Source organism: Bos javanicus, chromosome 10 (assembly GCF_032452875.1).
Source record: "Bos javanicus breed banteng chromosome 10, ARS-OSU_banteng_1.0, whole genome shotgun sequence".
NCBI lineage: Eukaryota > Metazoa > Chordata > Mammalia > Artiodactyla > Bovidae > Bos > Bos javanicus.
In genome coordinates this window covers 50,865,177-50,880,709 of record NC_083877.1, presented here as the reverse complement: position 1 = coordinate 50,880,709, position 15,533 = coordinate 50,865,177, and the positions used below count along the sequence as shown (strand labels likewise).

At 37.9% G+C, this 15,533-nt stretch overlaps 1 protein-coding gene, 1 non-coding gene and 1 pseudogene across 8 annotated transcripts in view; 1 reads left to right on the top strand and 2 right to left on the bottom strand.

The window, feature by feature from the left end:
- Positions 1–750: 750 nt before the first annotated feature.
- On the bottom strand, positions 751–812 carry LOC133256285 (U7 small nuclear RNA). The gene has a single exon (XR_009739159.1). It is a non-coding gene; the product is annotated as a U7 small nuclear RNA (small nuclear RNA).
- A 1,444-nt stretch (positions 813–2,256) lies between these two features.
- LOC133255228 (putative ribosome-binding factor A, mitochondrial) lies at positions 2,257–15,265 on the bottom strand (annotated as a pseudogene).
- The window catches only part of RNF111 (ring finger protein 111), a 94,312-nt gene continuing 93,664 nt past the window's right edge, over positions 14,886–15,533 (top strand). For all 7 annotated transcript variants that reach the window (XM_061431146.1, XM_061431148.1, XM_061431142.1 and 4 more), the window contains exon 1: positions 14,886–15,487. The gene's annotated coding sequence lies outside the window, so the exon portion shown is untranslated. The remainder of the gene's footprint in view (positions 15,488–15,533) is intronic.

The following is a 15,533-nucleotide window of genomic DNA, read 5'->3' as shown; positions in this document are numbered from 1 at the left end:
CAGGAAGCCCCCCTTTACAACTCTTAATTGAATTATTCAACAAATATTTATACAAAACTGAGTAAAACAAAGGACTTAGCCTTTAGAAGGTCACAGTACGTTTAGAGGGTAAATGGATTATTAAATTATTAAATAATAATTTATTATTAAATTAATTAAATTATTAAATTATCCCCCTCTAGTAGGGGATAGAAACATAATTTCATTGAGACAGAAAGGGAATTATGGGCTCTAATTGCAAAGGCAGAGGGAAATTCAGCCTGTGATAGTGACTTTCTTTGTTCCTTATTTTAGGGGGAAAGTCATTAGTGTTTCACTATTAAGGATGATATTAGCTGTAGGTGTTTTATAGATTTTTTTTCTAGATTGAGGAAGGTTTTCCCCAACCATTTTTCATTTGCTGTGAATTATCGTGAGTGGATGTTGAATTTTGTCGATTTTTTTCTGGATCATTTGAAATAATCATCTAGTTTTTCTTTCATACTGTGAAAATATGGTGAATTACATTGACTGATTTTTGTATTATTATATAAACCATGCATTCTTGTGATTAAGCCATGATATAGTATCCATGTTTGTGTATCACCAAATTTGATTTACTAAAATTTTGTTAAGGATTTTTGCACCTATGTTCATGAGGGATATTGTTCTAAATTTCCTTTTAATATGTTTGGTGTTGATTTAGGGCAATGCTGGCCCCATAGAATGAGTTGAGTTACATTCAATCACCTATTTTCTTTTTTTTTTTTTTTTTGCTTTCCAATGTGAACTGGAAAACCTGCTAGACAAATTCCAAAAGAACTGTAACACTCAGTCATCTGTTTTCTACAAGAGTTTGTGTATAGAACTGGTATTATTTGTTCCTTAAGTGTTTTGTAGAATTCACCAGTGAAGCCATCTGGACCTTATGTTTTCTTTAGGGAAGTTCTAAAACAATGAAGTCAATGTGTGGCTCTAATGTGATGTCCTCTCTCTCATTCTTGTTATTGACAATTTATTCTCTCTTATTTATATTAATGATAAACAGTCTGGTTACTGGTTTATCTGTATTACTGACATTCTCAAAGAACTAGCTTTAGATTTCACTCACTTTTCTCTTTTTATTTTCTATTTCATTGATTTCTGCTCTTTTTTTTTTTTTCTATCTGGAAAATTTTAAAAATGTGTTTTCCATAGTAGAGTTCATAATATGTGTAAACATAATGACATAGTACATGGACATAAACATAGAACAGACTTTTTAAAAATTGAAATATAATTGATTTGTAATGTTGTGTTTGGTTTCAGGCGTACAGCAAAGTGATTCAGTTATATATACATATATATTCTTTTTCAGATTCTTTTCCCTTGTAAGTTAGTATAGAATATCAAGTACAGTTTCCTGTGCTATACAGTAAGTCCTTATTGTTTATCTACTTGATATATGGTAGTATATATATGTTAATCTCCAGCTCCTACTCATTTATTCCCCCTTCCCTTTCCCCATTGGTAACCACAGGTTTATTTTCTATGTCTGTGAGTCTATTTCTGTTTTGTATATAAGATCATTTGTATCATTTTTTTTAAAGATTCTACATATAAGTGATATCATCTGGTATTTGTCTTTCTTTGTCTGGCTTACTTCACTTGTATGATAATGTCTAGGTCCATCGTGTTGCTGCAAATGGCATTAACTTATTGTTTTTAATGGCTGAGTAATATTCCATTTATATTCACACCACATCTTCATTATCCGTTCTCCTGTTGATGGACATTCAGGTTGCTTGTCCATGCCTTGGCTATTTTACATAGTGCCACCATTAACACTGGGGTACGTGCATATTTCTAAATTATGGTTTTCTCTGGATATAAGCCCAGAATTGGGATTGCAGGATCATATGGTAGGTCCAACATAGTAGAAATTTTAATGGCAGCTGTTGTTGTTCATCAGTTTAACTTCACAAAAGAAGTTCATCAGCAGAGCTAATGTCTCGCAGACTTACTAATTCACATTCTGTAACAAGTTAACCTGGTTCCTTTTTGTCACCTCTTCTCTCTGCCTCTAATTTATCCTCTAGCAGTTCACATTCATATTCCAGTGTGTGCTCTTCCAAAAATGCACTAGTAAAATCTAAATCATTTACACTCATTCCAACGCAGCAGATCCTCTTTAGGAGAGATGTCATCATCTATGAGGGGTTTGTTTTCTTTTTCTACCGCTTTGTCAACTCAACCAGTCATTTCTCCTTTTGTTTTGGTCATACTGGGCTCAAACTTCTAAAGTCTTTCTTTACCCCCAAGCACTTTTGTCTTCCTTTTGCATTCTATTATTTGCTTTTTGAGTGCCTCCTGATTGAGTCCACACAGATTTGAGTGCACAGCAGATTTCATGATATAAGAGGAGGCTGTAGCTTCCCTTCAGAGACGGCAATGGCAACCCACTCCCGTACTCTTGCCTGGAAAATCCCATGGACAGAGGAGCCTGGTAGGCTGCCGTCTATGGGGTCGCACAGAGTCAGACATGACTGACGCGACTTAGCAGCAGCAGCAGCAGTAGGTTCCCTTAAGTCATTTTGTATATAGTCGTCTTTTTCATCTGGGGCCCACAGTCAGCAACTGCCAGTAACTAATCAGTCTCAGATGGAGCTGCATTTTGTCTCAAGCAAACACTATGGGCAACACACTCCTCAGGGTCTACTGAGACATCAAATGGTGCCTCACATGGACAGTGCTTTTCTGTAAGATGGTTAAATCCTGTGCTCATTTTGTTCAGCAATAAGAGTTGTCTTCCAATACATACAGCAGGCTGAAAGGTCTAAAGTTAGAGAGACTTTGGAAACCCCACATTCAGGTTACAGATCTCTTGGCTCACATCAGAAGTGTCCAGAGACTCTGTCTGAGCTTTATAAAGAAGGCCATCCCGGGCTTTTAGTGCTCATGATCCTCCTCCTTGGTTTTCTTTGAAGTGTTCTTCGTTAGTAATTCTAACCTGGATGATTTGGAAGTAGAGATCCCAAGGAAAGACCTTAATACTAAAACATTTTTCTAACCAGTACTCTTCAAAGTATAAAGTTCAAAGTATAAAGAAAGGTGAGCATCGAAGAATGGATGCTTTTGAACTGTGGTATTGGAGAAGACTTTTGAGAGTCTCTTGGATTGCAAGGAGATCAAACCCGTCAATCCTAAAGGAAGTCAGTCCTGAATATTCATTGGAAGGACTGATGCTGAAGCTGAAACTCCAATACTTGGGCACCTCATGTGAAGAACTCATTGGAAAAGACCCTGATGCTGGAAAAGATTGAAGGCAGGAGGAGAAGGGGACGACAGAGGATGAGATGGTTGGACGGCATCACCAACTCGATGGACATGAGTTTGAGCAAGCTCCAGGAGTTGGCGACGGACTGGGAAGCCTGGTGTGCTGCAGTCCACGGGGTCACAAAGAGTTGGACACAACTGAGCAACTGAACTGAACTGAACTCTTCAAATTGTCAGAATCATCAAAAACAAGGAAAACTTGAGAAACTACCATAGTCTAGAGGAGTCTAAAGTGACATGAACTAAATGATTTTTGAGGAAAATTTCTTAAACAAGTTCTTGTTGTCATGGGAAACAAAGGAGCCACAGGAGCCTCCAGTCCATCTGCTGTGTAGCCTCTGTGGCTCTGTGGGGGCCCCACAGCCCCCTAGCTGGTGCCCACATGGCTTATTATAATTTTTTAAATTTTATTTCCTTCTTTTTGCTTGCTTTCAGTTTAAGTTGCTCTTGTAATTTATTAAGATGGAAGAATAGGTCACTGATATTAAAGTTTTTCTATTCTAATATGAACATTTGATGCTATGAGTTTCCTTGAAAACATAGCTTTAATGGCATCCCATAACTTTTGAATAATTGTGGTTCTATTTTCATTCAGTCCATAACATTAGACTTTTTCTTTTGTGGCCTTTGATCCATTGGTTATTTGTGTGTTGTATTTGACTTTTAATTATTTGGGGAGATTTTTTCAAATATCTTTCTGTTACTGAATTTTAAAATACTTTAAGTTGAGAGGATGCTTTGTATGAATTTAATCTTTCTGAATTAATTGTCTTGTTTTATGCCACAGAGCATAACTGATATAGCTTGGTAAATGTACCATGTACACTCAAAAGAATGTGCATTATGCTATCATTTTGGGTTTTTTGTTTGTTTGTTTAATTTTTTTATCCCTGTCTTGATTTACTGAAGTTTCATTTTTATAAGATATGTTTAGTTGAGGATTTATTTTGCTTGGGCTTTGTAGGGCATCTTGAATCAGTAGACTGTTAATGATCATCTCTTCAAAATATTGTCTCAGATCCCTTCTTTTTCTTTTTTTTCTGGGACTTCAGTTTATCTTGTTAGGTTCCCTCACTGTATTTGATATCTCTCATCAAAAACAAACAAACAGAAAAGACATTAACTTTGAATAAACTGCACTTAAACCCAACACTGACATTTCAATGACAAGAACTTCAGAAAATAGTGAAATGTTATCTCCAAGGTGCCTTGAGAAAATAACTACTCTTCTAGATCTACTTCAATAAAGAAGGTAAAATTAATATGTTTTAGAAGATATTAAAAGAAATTATATTTTTGAGAAAATTAAAGTTATTCCAACAGGAGATAAGCATTAAAGAATATTCTCTAAATCGTTCATCATGCAGAAAGAAAACCCTCTTGCATGAAAGAACAGATGCAGAAAGTGATGGAGACCAAAGAAAATTATAATTATGAGAATAAATCTAAATCACATTGACAGTGAAAGTAGGAGGTGTGAAGAAAGAACAATGTGGCATTTAGATTATACAGAACTACAATACTAAATGGTGAAAATATTGCAAAGGATATGTATGCATGTTGGGGGATGTATGTGGTAAATGCTTTTACACTGTTCATTAATTCTCCCCTAGGAGGATAATAAAAGTAAGAATGGTTTTGTTAAGGAACTTTTAAAGTAACTAGTAAGAGAATAAAACAGTGAGGCTGCAATAAAATGCCATTTTATACCTACTAGGCTGAGTACTCGGAGAAGGCAATGGCACCCCACTCCAGTACTTTTGCCTGGAAAATCCCATGGATGGAGGAGCCTGGTAGGCTGTAGTCCATGGGGTCCCTAGAGTCGGACACGACTGAGCGACGTCACTTTCACTTTTCACTTTCATGCATTGGAGAAGGAAATGGCAACCCAATCCAGTGTTCTTGCTTGGAGAATCCCAGGGACGGGGAAGCCTGGTGGGCTGCCGTCTATGGGGTCGCACAGAGTCGGACACGACTGACGTGACTTAGCAGCAACAGCAGGCTGACTACTAGATGACCTACTAGTAAAGAAGACTGACAATAACATGTTGGCCAGGACATGGAGATATTGGAACCCTCGAAAAGCTAAGCGTAGAGTGACAGTATGACCCAGCATTTCCATTCATGCGTATACATCAAAAAGAATTGAAAACAGAAACTCAAACAGAGACGTGTACGTCTATACTTAAACATGATTATTCACAGTAGCCAAAGATAAGAAACAATCTCAGTGACTCTGGAGAGACGAATGAATAATCAATGTTAGAACTTCAGAAATCTTTGGTTTGGGAAATGTCTTATTACTTCTTTCATAATTTCTTCTCTCCATGTTCTTTGCTCTTCCTTTGTGGAACTTCTGCAAGATATTTTACCTCTAGGAATGGTCCTCTATAACTCTTACCTTTTCTCTCACATTTCTTTCCTTTTTTGCCTTATATCCTGGAAGATTTTCTTCCTTTTATCTCTCAAACTTTCTATTTTAATTTTAGAAATCATCATTTTAATTTCCAACCATTCTTTCTTGCTTTTATCATTGCATCCTTTCTTTTGTTATAAAGGATGCAGTATCACTTTTAAAAAATATCTGAGGATATTAGCAGGAGGGTTAAAATATTTTCCCTCTCTCTGTTAAATTATCTCTATCTCTGCAGTTTTTCTTAATATTTAACTTGATCTGTTTTGCATTACAGGTTTTCCTCAAATACCTAGCATATCTTGGTTTTCAATAAATATTTTAAAATTATGTTATATAAAAACTAAATGTTTTATAATTATGTAGTATAAAAACTTTAATGTGTAAAAGGATGATGTCTACTGCCAGGCAGGTGTTGGCAGATGGACCTTTTAGTATTTAAAGTGAAGTAGTTAGTGTAAGCTATTACACCAACTACTTAACTAATTCAATCTGTTTTTTCTTTTTTTTTCTTTCAGAACTCCCTGCCCTTGTTTTTAGCCTAGGACTTCAAAACCTAGATACTATGCATTCTATTTTTTAAAATATATTGTATTAGTATTTATTTGGCTAGGCAAGGGATCTTTTAATTATGTCATGTGGGATCTAGTTCCCTGACCAGGGATTGAACCCAGGCCCCTGCATAGGGAGTGAGGTGTCTTAGCCTGCCTGCGTGCTAAGTTATTTCCATCGTGTGCAACTCTTTGCGACTGTATCGACTGTAGTCCCTCAAGGTCCTCTCTTGGTAGGATTCTCCAGGCAAGAATACTGGAGTGGATTTCTATGCCCTCCTCCAGGGCATCTTCCCCACCCAGGGATAGAACCTGTGTCTCCTATAGCTCTTGCATTGCAGGTGGATTCTTTACCACTGAGCCACCAGGGAAGACCTCTTAGCCACTGGACCACTGGGGAAATCATGCTGTGCATGCTTTGTGCACTGAAGAGAGGCATAGAGAGTTTTGACCGTGCCACATATAGACTTAATCTCTTATTTTTCAATTCTACATTTTTTTTTCTTGGCTTCTCTTGTCTTTGGCCTGAGTCCTTAGTCTCTGGTGTATTCTGCAAGGTGCACCAGCTCCCTAATTAGTGCAGCCCCTCTGGTAGTACTTCATGGTGTAGATGTTTCTTCACTCTGCTCAACAGTTAACAGCTCTCTATCTGATTTCTGCCTTCCAGATATTTGGCGGAATAATTTGCTTGGTGATCACCTGCTCCCACTCTTGTTATTTTGGGTTTGTACCATTTTGATTCCTTTGCCATTTGTTAGGTGATATTGGGCATGATAAACACACATGACTGGTCTGTTATTCTTCTACTGGGAAGAAATATTTAGTTAAATAACTTTTCAGAGGATATTTTCTGTATGAAAAGTCTCTAAAATGTACATCCCTGATGCTAGAACTTTAGAGGTTCTGAGAATGAACTTAGTGTCGAAGTGTTTAAGTAATTTTGATTCAGTAGGTGGCACTCTTTACTAGTTTAACTCAATCCTAAATTGGTGTTTGAATTTCAGTTCAGGGTAGAAAGATTTTATTTATCCTTATAATCCAAATAAATATGTTTTCAGAATTGGGTTATCAACTCTGACCAATTTATATTTTCACAACTTAAAATGTTTGAGTTAAATTTCAAAGTAAAGATCTGAAAAAAATCAAAAACTAAAATCTCCAACATTTCCACATTTCTAAAACAGTAGTGTTAATAGTGACTTATGCTCTATCATAAGATAGAGAAGGAAATGGAGAAGGCAATGGCACCCCACTCCAGTACTCTTGCCTGGAGAATCCCAGGGACGGAGGAGCCAGGTGGGCTGCAGTCCATGCGGTCTCGAAGAGTCGGACACGACTGAGGGACTTCACTTTCACTTTCACTTATGCTCTATCAAAAGTTAAAAATAATTAAATCTTACCAGAAGTCCTGAGTACTGAAGACATTCAGATTCAAGCTGTTAAATATTTTAAAAATTTCCTCTTATTACATGGACAGGTTCATTTCATTCTCTTTTCTTCTCTATCCTTCTTTCTGAATATTCCCCCAATATATCAGTGTTTTAAATTTACTGAGATATTTGTACAATCTGTAGAGTAAACAAAGCACAATGTCTGTTAACACTCCTATAATCAAAAATCATAGTCAGGATACATGTTAGGCAGTTAAGTAAGCACTAATACGGTTTAGGGAAACATTGCGTGCTTTTGGAAAATTTTACATATTCTATAAATAACAAGCAAGTACAGAGAAACATCTTTACTTCCTGTTCTGAATTTGCAAATAATTTACCAGTCTGTAAATCACTCTTGAAATTGTAATATTCAATGTTCACGTAAATCTTATTAGGTCTGAAGCAAACCATGAAATGTTAGAGCTTTAAGGGACTTCGGAGAGCATAATGCTAACTATTTAATGATCACAAACTTGTTTTATTTATTACTTACAAAAGTGAGCTCTTTAAAAGTTACGGTTTTTAACAACATTGGAAAAATATTCTAAAAAGAGTTAAAACAACTTACTGTAAAAGTTCACAGGTAAGTCTGTGACCAATTTTGGCAAAATACGTAAAAGATATTAGTAGTGAGAAGACTAAACTACTCTGAGAACTATTATCAATCAGTCTGGAAACCTCAGTGTGATGCTAGGCTTACGTAACCGTGGGTGAATGGTGACTTTCTCTTTTATTTTTCTACAGTTTTATTTAAAAAATATATTTTTAGGACTCCCCCAGTGGTTCAGTGGTTAAGACTCTGAACTGCCAATGCAGGGGGTAGGAGCTGCCCTGCAGCTGCCCTGGTGGAGGAGCTAAAATCCCACATGCCACATGGTTTGGCCAAAAGATTAAAATAAATAAAATGAACATGAAGAGGAAATCTTAAAAAACTAATAAATAAATAAATAAAGACACTTTAAAAATACATACATACATATACCTTCACAGAACCACGTGGCCTTAAATATACCCAGAATTTGGCCAGATAGCCAGAAATATTTCAGGATACTTTAAGTTTCAAATGTCTGTCTACAAAATTCCAGGCATATTGTGTTTCCTTGTTAGTCCATAATTTGTTACTTCTGTTTCAATAACTGAGCCACACAGATAATATTAGTATTTGACCAATTCAAATATATCTTGAAGGTTGCATTCCAAAGACAATCAGAGAAACTTTAAAAAATGATAATACTCATGAAGATTATTCTATCTTTTGAAATTATCATTCCACTAAAGAGCTCCCCAATTTTCCAAAATTGAGTCCATCGACTTCAGAACAGTTTATTAGTAGGAAATAAGTGGAGTGCCTAATGACTTCTTATCTTCTGTTCCTATTTTTCTGTCTCTGTCTCTCTGTGTATGTATAATAAAGATTGTAATCTTCAAACTAACCACAATCTGTTTGTAACCTTTTAGTCTGAAATCAAATTATATATATAGAATTTTAATGAGGACCTGCATTGCCTTAACTAAATCAGCAGTGCTGTATAATTTATAAAATTTTCCTTTTAGTTTCAGATTCCAATGATACCTTGGTACATCAATAAGAAAGTAGAATGTTGTGAATCAGTAAGTGTTCTGATGAGCGCATCTCTTAGGTCCTTTTAATTCTTCCCAAAGCTTTTTATCTGAGGAAATATTTTAGTAAATATTTCAACAAGTTCCCCCAACCTCCTATCTCATTGCATTAAACCTCCAATCTTTGCTTCATTTTTTTTTTTGAAAGAGCTCACAAAGCTGACCACATAAGCATACTCTCACTTTCAAACTTTGTACAGTTATGAAGTATTTATGCAATGGATGGCGGGCATACCAGCCTTTCCCTCTGACTTCAATAATTTGGAGAAAATTTCTTTTTTTCCCATTTATTGCAGCTGATCCATTAGCACAGTGCACTATTTCCATGTTTAGAACCAGCTCCTCAAATTCTTATCTACCAGATAGTTAGGCACTACTGGCCTGTGTGTGCAGGCTAATTTGGTAAATATTATTTTGCCGCAGTTCCTGGCAAACAGAATTTGGCTTGAAATATATATGTTGGATACCCCTGATCTTTCCATAGAAAGTAAAGTTAACTTTTTTGGAAGAGTTCAAAGATTTAAGACTAAAGAGTTATGTTTTCTTAGTGTGAGATTGAGACTAGGACCCCAATCTTCTTTTTTGAAAAAATTTTTATTGAAATATAAAAATTTTTTTATTGACGTGTAGTTGATTTACCACATTGTGTTAGTTTCTACTGTACATCAAAGTGACTCACTTATGCGTATATATACACTTTTTTCCATATTCTTTTCCATTATAGTTTATCACAGGGTATTGACTCTACTTCCCTGTGCTGTACAGGAGGCCCTTGTTGTTTATCCAGTCTACACACAATGGTTTGCATCTGCTAATCCCAAACTCCCATTTTAGCCCTCCCCCAAACCCTCTCCTCCTTAGCAACCACAAGTCTGTAGAACTCCAATCTTCTTATTCAATAAGTTCAATAAATATTTTAAGTGATATTTTTCTGCTAAAGAGAGAACATTATATATATATATATATTTGATCTTAGTTTTTTTTGACAGACTGTGTATATAAATAATTATAATATTTCTAATAGAAATATATGCAAAAATTGAAGAGAGTCCCAAAGTTGTAATGATTGTTAGGTCTGTTGTGGGAGTGAGGAGAGAGGTATGGCAATGCTTCATGAGGAGGGCTTTGAGGAACGGTAAGAGTTTGGTGAGCAGATGAAAGTGGAGGAGGGGTCAGGGAGAGGGTGAGAATATTTTGAAATAATGGATAGTAGGTGCAAAGGTAGGAAGATATTGGAACTGTATACTTTTTCTACAGAATGCAAGGAGTTTGAGAAGTCTGCTTAAGTCTAAGCGGAGACAGGGAATAGGGTCATAGAACGAGGTGCTGTGAAATGACCCTGGAGAATCTGGATTTGGAAGAGCTTTATTTGCCAAGTCAAGGATTTTGGATTTTATCTTGAAGCTGATGGAGGGTTATTGAAGAATTTTAACTTAGTGTTTCAGTTTCTGCCACTCTGATAGTGGTTGAAGGTGGAGGCGAAGCTGGCAAGAGTAGACCCACAGAAACCAGGAAACTATTGTGTGTAATTCAGATGAGAGATATTTCCCACCTCTATGTGAAAATTGCTGTCGTGTCTAACTCTTTGCAACCCCATTGACTATACAGTTCATGGAATTCTCTAGGCCAGAATACCGAAGTGGATATAATCTGCCACTATTCCCTTCAATACAACCCCTGGCACCTGTCGTTCCTGTCAGGCTCACCGCTTTTCTGCTCTGGGCTTCCTGCCTTTGATCTGTTGCCTCTATTGTCTGCCCTGCCATCATGTTAGTGACTATTCTGAGTTGTTTTTTTAAATCTCTGTCTTCTAATTACTCTCCACTCAGCAATTTCCAAATCTGATGTCTTAGTAAATGGCCTTACCTCATGTTTTGCAGAGATATCAAGTCCATTCTTTGAGCAAGCCCTCAACTTGTTCCCCGAAGCTAACAAACTTAATTCATTTATACAATCACTTCTTCCTCCTCCCTATCTGTTTCAGTGACAGGAATATCCCTTCTCTTATCCAAGGCTAATTCTCTCATCTGAACTTTGAATCTCATTTATTCTTCCTCCACCGAACATTTGTTTATTTCCATTCACCATTCTCCTTTCCCTTCAATTACCAACATGATTCAAGTCTCCCCTTTTTAAATTCCATATCCTGCTAGATATGTATCTTTCTTTTTCCATTTACTACAAATTTCATTAAAAAGTACTGATTCTTGTATAACTACCCCATTTAGTCCTTTCTAAACCAGGACTTCTAAGTTGGAATATTGTTAGCATTTTGGTTTAGATAATTCTTTGCTATGGGAGGCTGTGCTGTGTATTTAGCAGCATTCCTTGTTTCAGACCACTAGATGTCAGTAACATCTACCTAGTTGTGCTTATCTCCTGCTGCTGCTAAGTCGCTTCAGTAGTGTCCGACTCTGTGTGACCCCATAGATGGCAACCCACCAGGCTCCCCCGTCCCTGGGATTCTCCAGGCAAGAACACTGGAGTGGGTTGCCATTTCCTTCTCCAATGCAGGAAAGTGAAAAGTGAAAGTGAAGTCGCTCAGTCGTGTACGATTCTTTGCGACCCCATGGACTGCAGCCCACCAGGCTCCTCCATCCATGGGATTTTCCAGGCAAGCATACTGGAGTGGGGTGCCATCAGCTTCTCTGAAAAACATTTCCATATACTATAAAATAATCCCTGGGAGTCAAAACCGACCCCAATTGAAAAGCTCTGTTCTAAAATGTAGACGAGTTGCTGAAACTGCTCCTATTTACTGATCTCCATACTGTGAAACTAGCAGACATTTCATATCCCTCACCATTCACTTCTTTATTGAAACTTTTTTCCGCATTGGTGCTGTTTGTTACATGTTTATCCCTTTTTTTCTGGCCCACGCATAGCCTTGTAGGACTCTTTTTCATTCTTCAACTCTTAAAATATCAGATTTCCCTAGGTATCTGTCTCGTCTCACTTCTCTGTGTGGCCTCATCAGAACTATTCTTCTGGCTGTCACACTATACGTGAATGAGTCCAGATCTCTGTCTTCAGCCCAGACCTCTCTCCTAAGCTTCAAACATGTAAGTTCAACAGCTTATGGGAATCTCCACTTTGGGTAAACTCAATTTGCCCAATATAAGAAGTAATACTTTCCTTTCTCTCAACCTCCTCCCTTATCCTAACCAGTTGAAAGTTCCAGACCCCCAAAGTTGGGTTTTTCAAGCCTGTATCTCTTTCTTGAATGGTGCCACCACACAACCATTCACCATAAATCTGGAAGTCTCTGAGATTCCCCTCCTTCACCTCCTATAACCACGTAGTTATTCATTCTTCTTATTTTTTCTGTCCCTTCCTGCTCATTTCTACTACCCTCACCCCTTTTTACCTGCAATTCCGGCTGGTCTTTCATCCTCTCCTCTTGGCCTTCTCCATCTGTCCTCTACTTGCCTTATAGAATGGTGTCTCTAATAGTCAAATCTGATTATTTCTCCTCTGATTGATACCCTTTAATGGCTTCTCATGGTTTGAAATATAAAATAGTTAAAATTCCTTTTCCTAGCAAAAATCTTACTTAATACATTTCTGTCTACTTTGCTTCCCTTATCTCCTGAGACGTTCCTTGGAGGATACATTCAGTAGATCTTAGTAGAGAATTTGTTTCATGATGTTTCAACTAGAGGATTCTGTAGCTTAGCATTGCTAATCTTTCTGTGGGCAATGCCCTATTTGGTTTATGTAACTGTCTTATTTATGTTGCAAAATTTAAACATTACCTTCTCTTGGTTTGACTTCAGTATTCTGTCTTTGTGTACGCAGAGCATGAGTATGCCATCCTATACCTTCCACATTATATTGTAAATAGTTGGGCTTGCTTTCTGGGTCTTCTCAAATACTTCATAAAACAGTGGTCATGTGTCTTGTACTCACAATGCTCAGCACAATGTCTAGCACATAGTAAGTACTTGATAAATATTTGTTATACAAATGAATAGTACCAAATATACGAAAGACCTGAACTGGTACAGAGTACAGAGAGGAATGGGTGGATTTTCAATATTTGAATGTTTCATTGGCAGAATTGGAAGTACTTACTGCCTGATTAGAGGTAGGGAGTGAGGAACAGAAAGTCGTCAAAGATGACCATTATGTTCCTCGTTAGATAACTTGGCCCTATTGAAAGAGACAGTGAAACCTGAGATGGATGAGATTTAAACACTATATATGTACATTCTTATATTTTGGACAAGATGCATTAGAAATGCCTGTGGGACATAACCAGTAAACAGCCATATGGGTCTGGATCCCAGTTAGCGCTGTGCAACTGAAGTATCACATGAGTTACTAACGTAGTTTAAAATTTTTAACCTGCTTTCAATTTTTAAAACTTGAGGTATAATTGACATTTTCTTTCTTTTCTCCCCCACTTTCCTTTCTTTTTGGAAACAGATTTACAAAGTTCAAATCAATTAGACACCTGCTATTTTCATCACTGAAATTTTTTTTTAATTTTTTAAAATCACTGCAGATGGTGACTGCAGCCATGAAATTAAAAGATGCTTGCTCCTTGGAATAAAAGCTTTGAACAACCTAGACAGCATATTTAAAAGCAGAGACATTACTTTGCCAACAAAGGTCCATCTAGTCAAAGCTATGGTTTTTCTAACACTCATGTATGGATGTGAGAGTTGTACCATAAAGAAAGCTGAGTGCAAAGAATTGATGCTTTTGGACTGTGGTGTTGGAGAAGACCCTTGAGAGTTCCTTGGACTGCACGGAGATCAAACCAGTCAATCCTAAAAGAAATCAGTCCTGAATATTCATTGGAAGGACTGATGCTGAAACTGCAATACTTTTGCTACCTGATGCAAAGAACTGACTCATTGGAAAAGACCCTGATGCTGGAAAAGATTGAAGGCAGGAGGAGAAGGGGACGACAGAGGATGAGATGGTTGGATGGCATCACCCACTTGATGGACATGAGTTTGAGCAAGCTCCAGGAGTTGGTGATGGGCAGGGAAGCTGGGCATGCTGCAGTCCATGGGGTCACAGGGCTGGACGTGACTGAGCAACTGAATGGAAAGATTCTTTTTCCATTTAGGTTATTACAGAATATTGAGTAGAGTTCCCTATGCTATTCAGTAGGTTCTTGTTGGTTATCCATTTTACACATGATGATGTGTACATGTCAACCCCAAACGCCGCATCTATCCCTACTCCCAACCCCTTCCCCTAACCTCTTAAGTTCACTCACTGGAATTTGAAAGGAAGTTTTACTGATTTCAAGGCCTACATCCCTTTTGCCTACAGCCTATTAATGCATGTAATAAAGCATCTGTTGTCTCCTTATTTTTATAAAATAAGAAAACGTATATGATTGTACAGTTGGTTCCCAGGATATCTATTACCATTTTTTATCTGATTCTGAAAGCAAATTCACCTCAACGGTGATGATCTCATTGGTAAGGATGATTTGAGTACCATTTGCCGTGACAGACTAAACCATGGCGTTTTTGTTCGTTACCTTAAGTATAGTTAATAATTCTGTGGTTGTAACTTTCAGTTATAAAAAAAATCAACCAAGATGTAGTCAATATTTTGTTTAATATTGAACGCATTTCACAAATGAACATAAATCGAGCTTTATACTTCGTTAGGTTTCGGCAACAGACTGATAAGGCGAGTACAAAGGGGGAGGGCCACGGAAGAGGGAGCCGGACGGTGAGAAACAGGCATCTGAGCAAGCGCAGAAACAAATAGATGTTAATGGAGGATTGAAGGCTACTGCGCTCTCACTTTGCGAACTGTCGTAAAGCTTTGAGTGTCGTGCTTCCTCGGTAGAGGAGGGATTGGTTAGGCGGCGGCGACTGGAAAGCAGCAGCAGTGGCGGCGACGGTGGCGAGGTGTTCGATCTGCGCAGCATAGAAACGCCCGCAGTTTCGGGGAACGAGTTCCCATGGGACCAAATTAGGCATTCAGAACCCAAGCCGGGTCAGCTGGGCCGAGCCAGGCGCTGCCGCTGGTACAGTTTTGATCGCGGTGACAGACGCTGCTCTTGACCGTAGGGGCCTCTTAGGCCAACATCTGAGGCGCAGATCACTGGCTCTCGACGCATCCTCTTCCCCGCTTACATCTCCTGTCTTCCTTCCTGGGCCAGTGATTCCCGGAGCCTGGGAAGAGGGTGGCTAATGATTCAGGTGAGGGGGCCGGGGGGAGGGGATCGATTGGAGGCCGCGCGTGCGC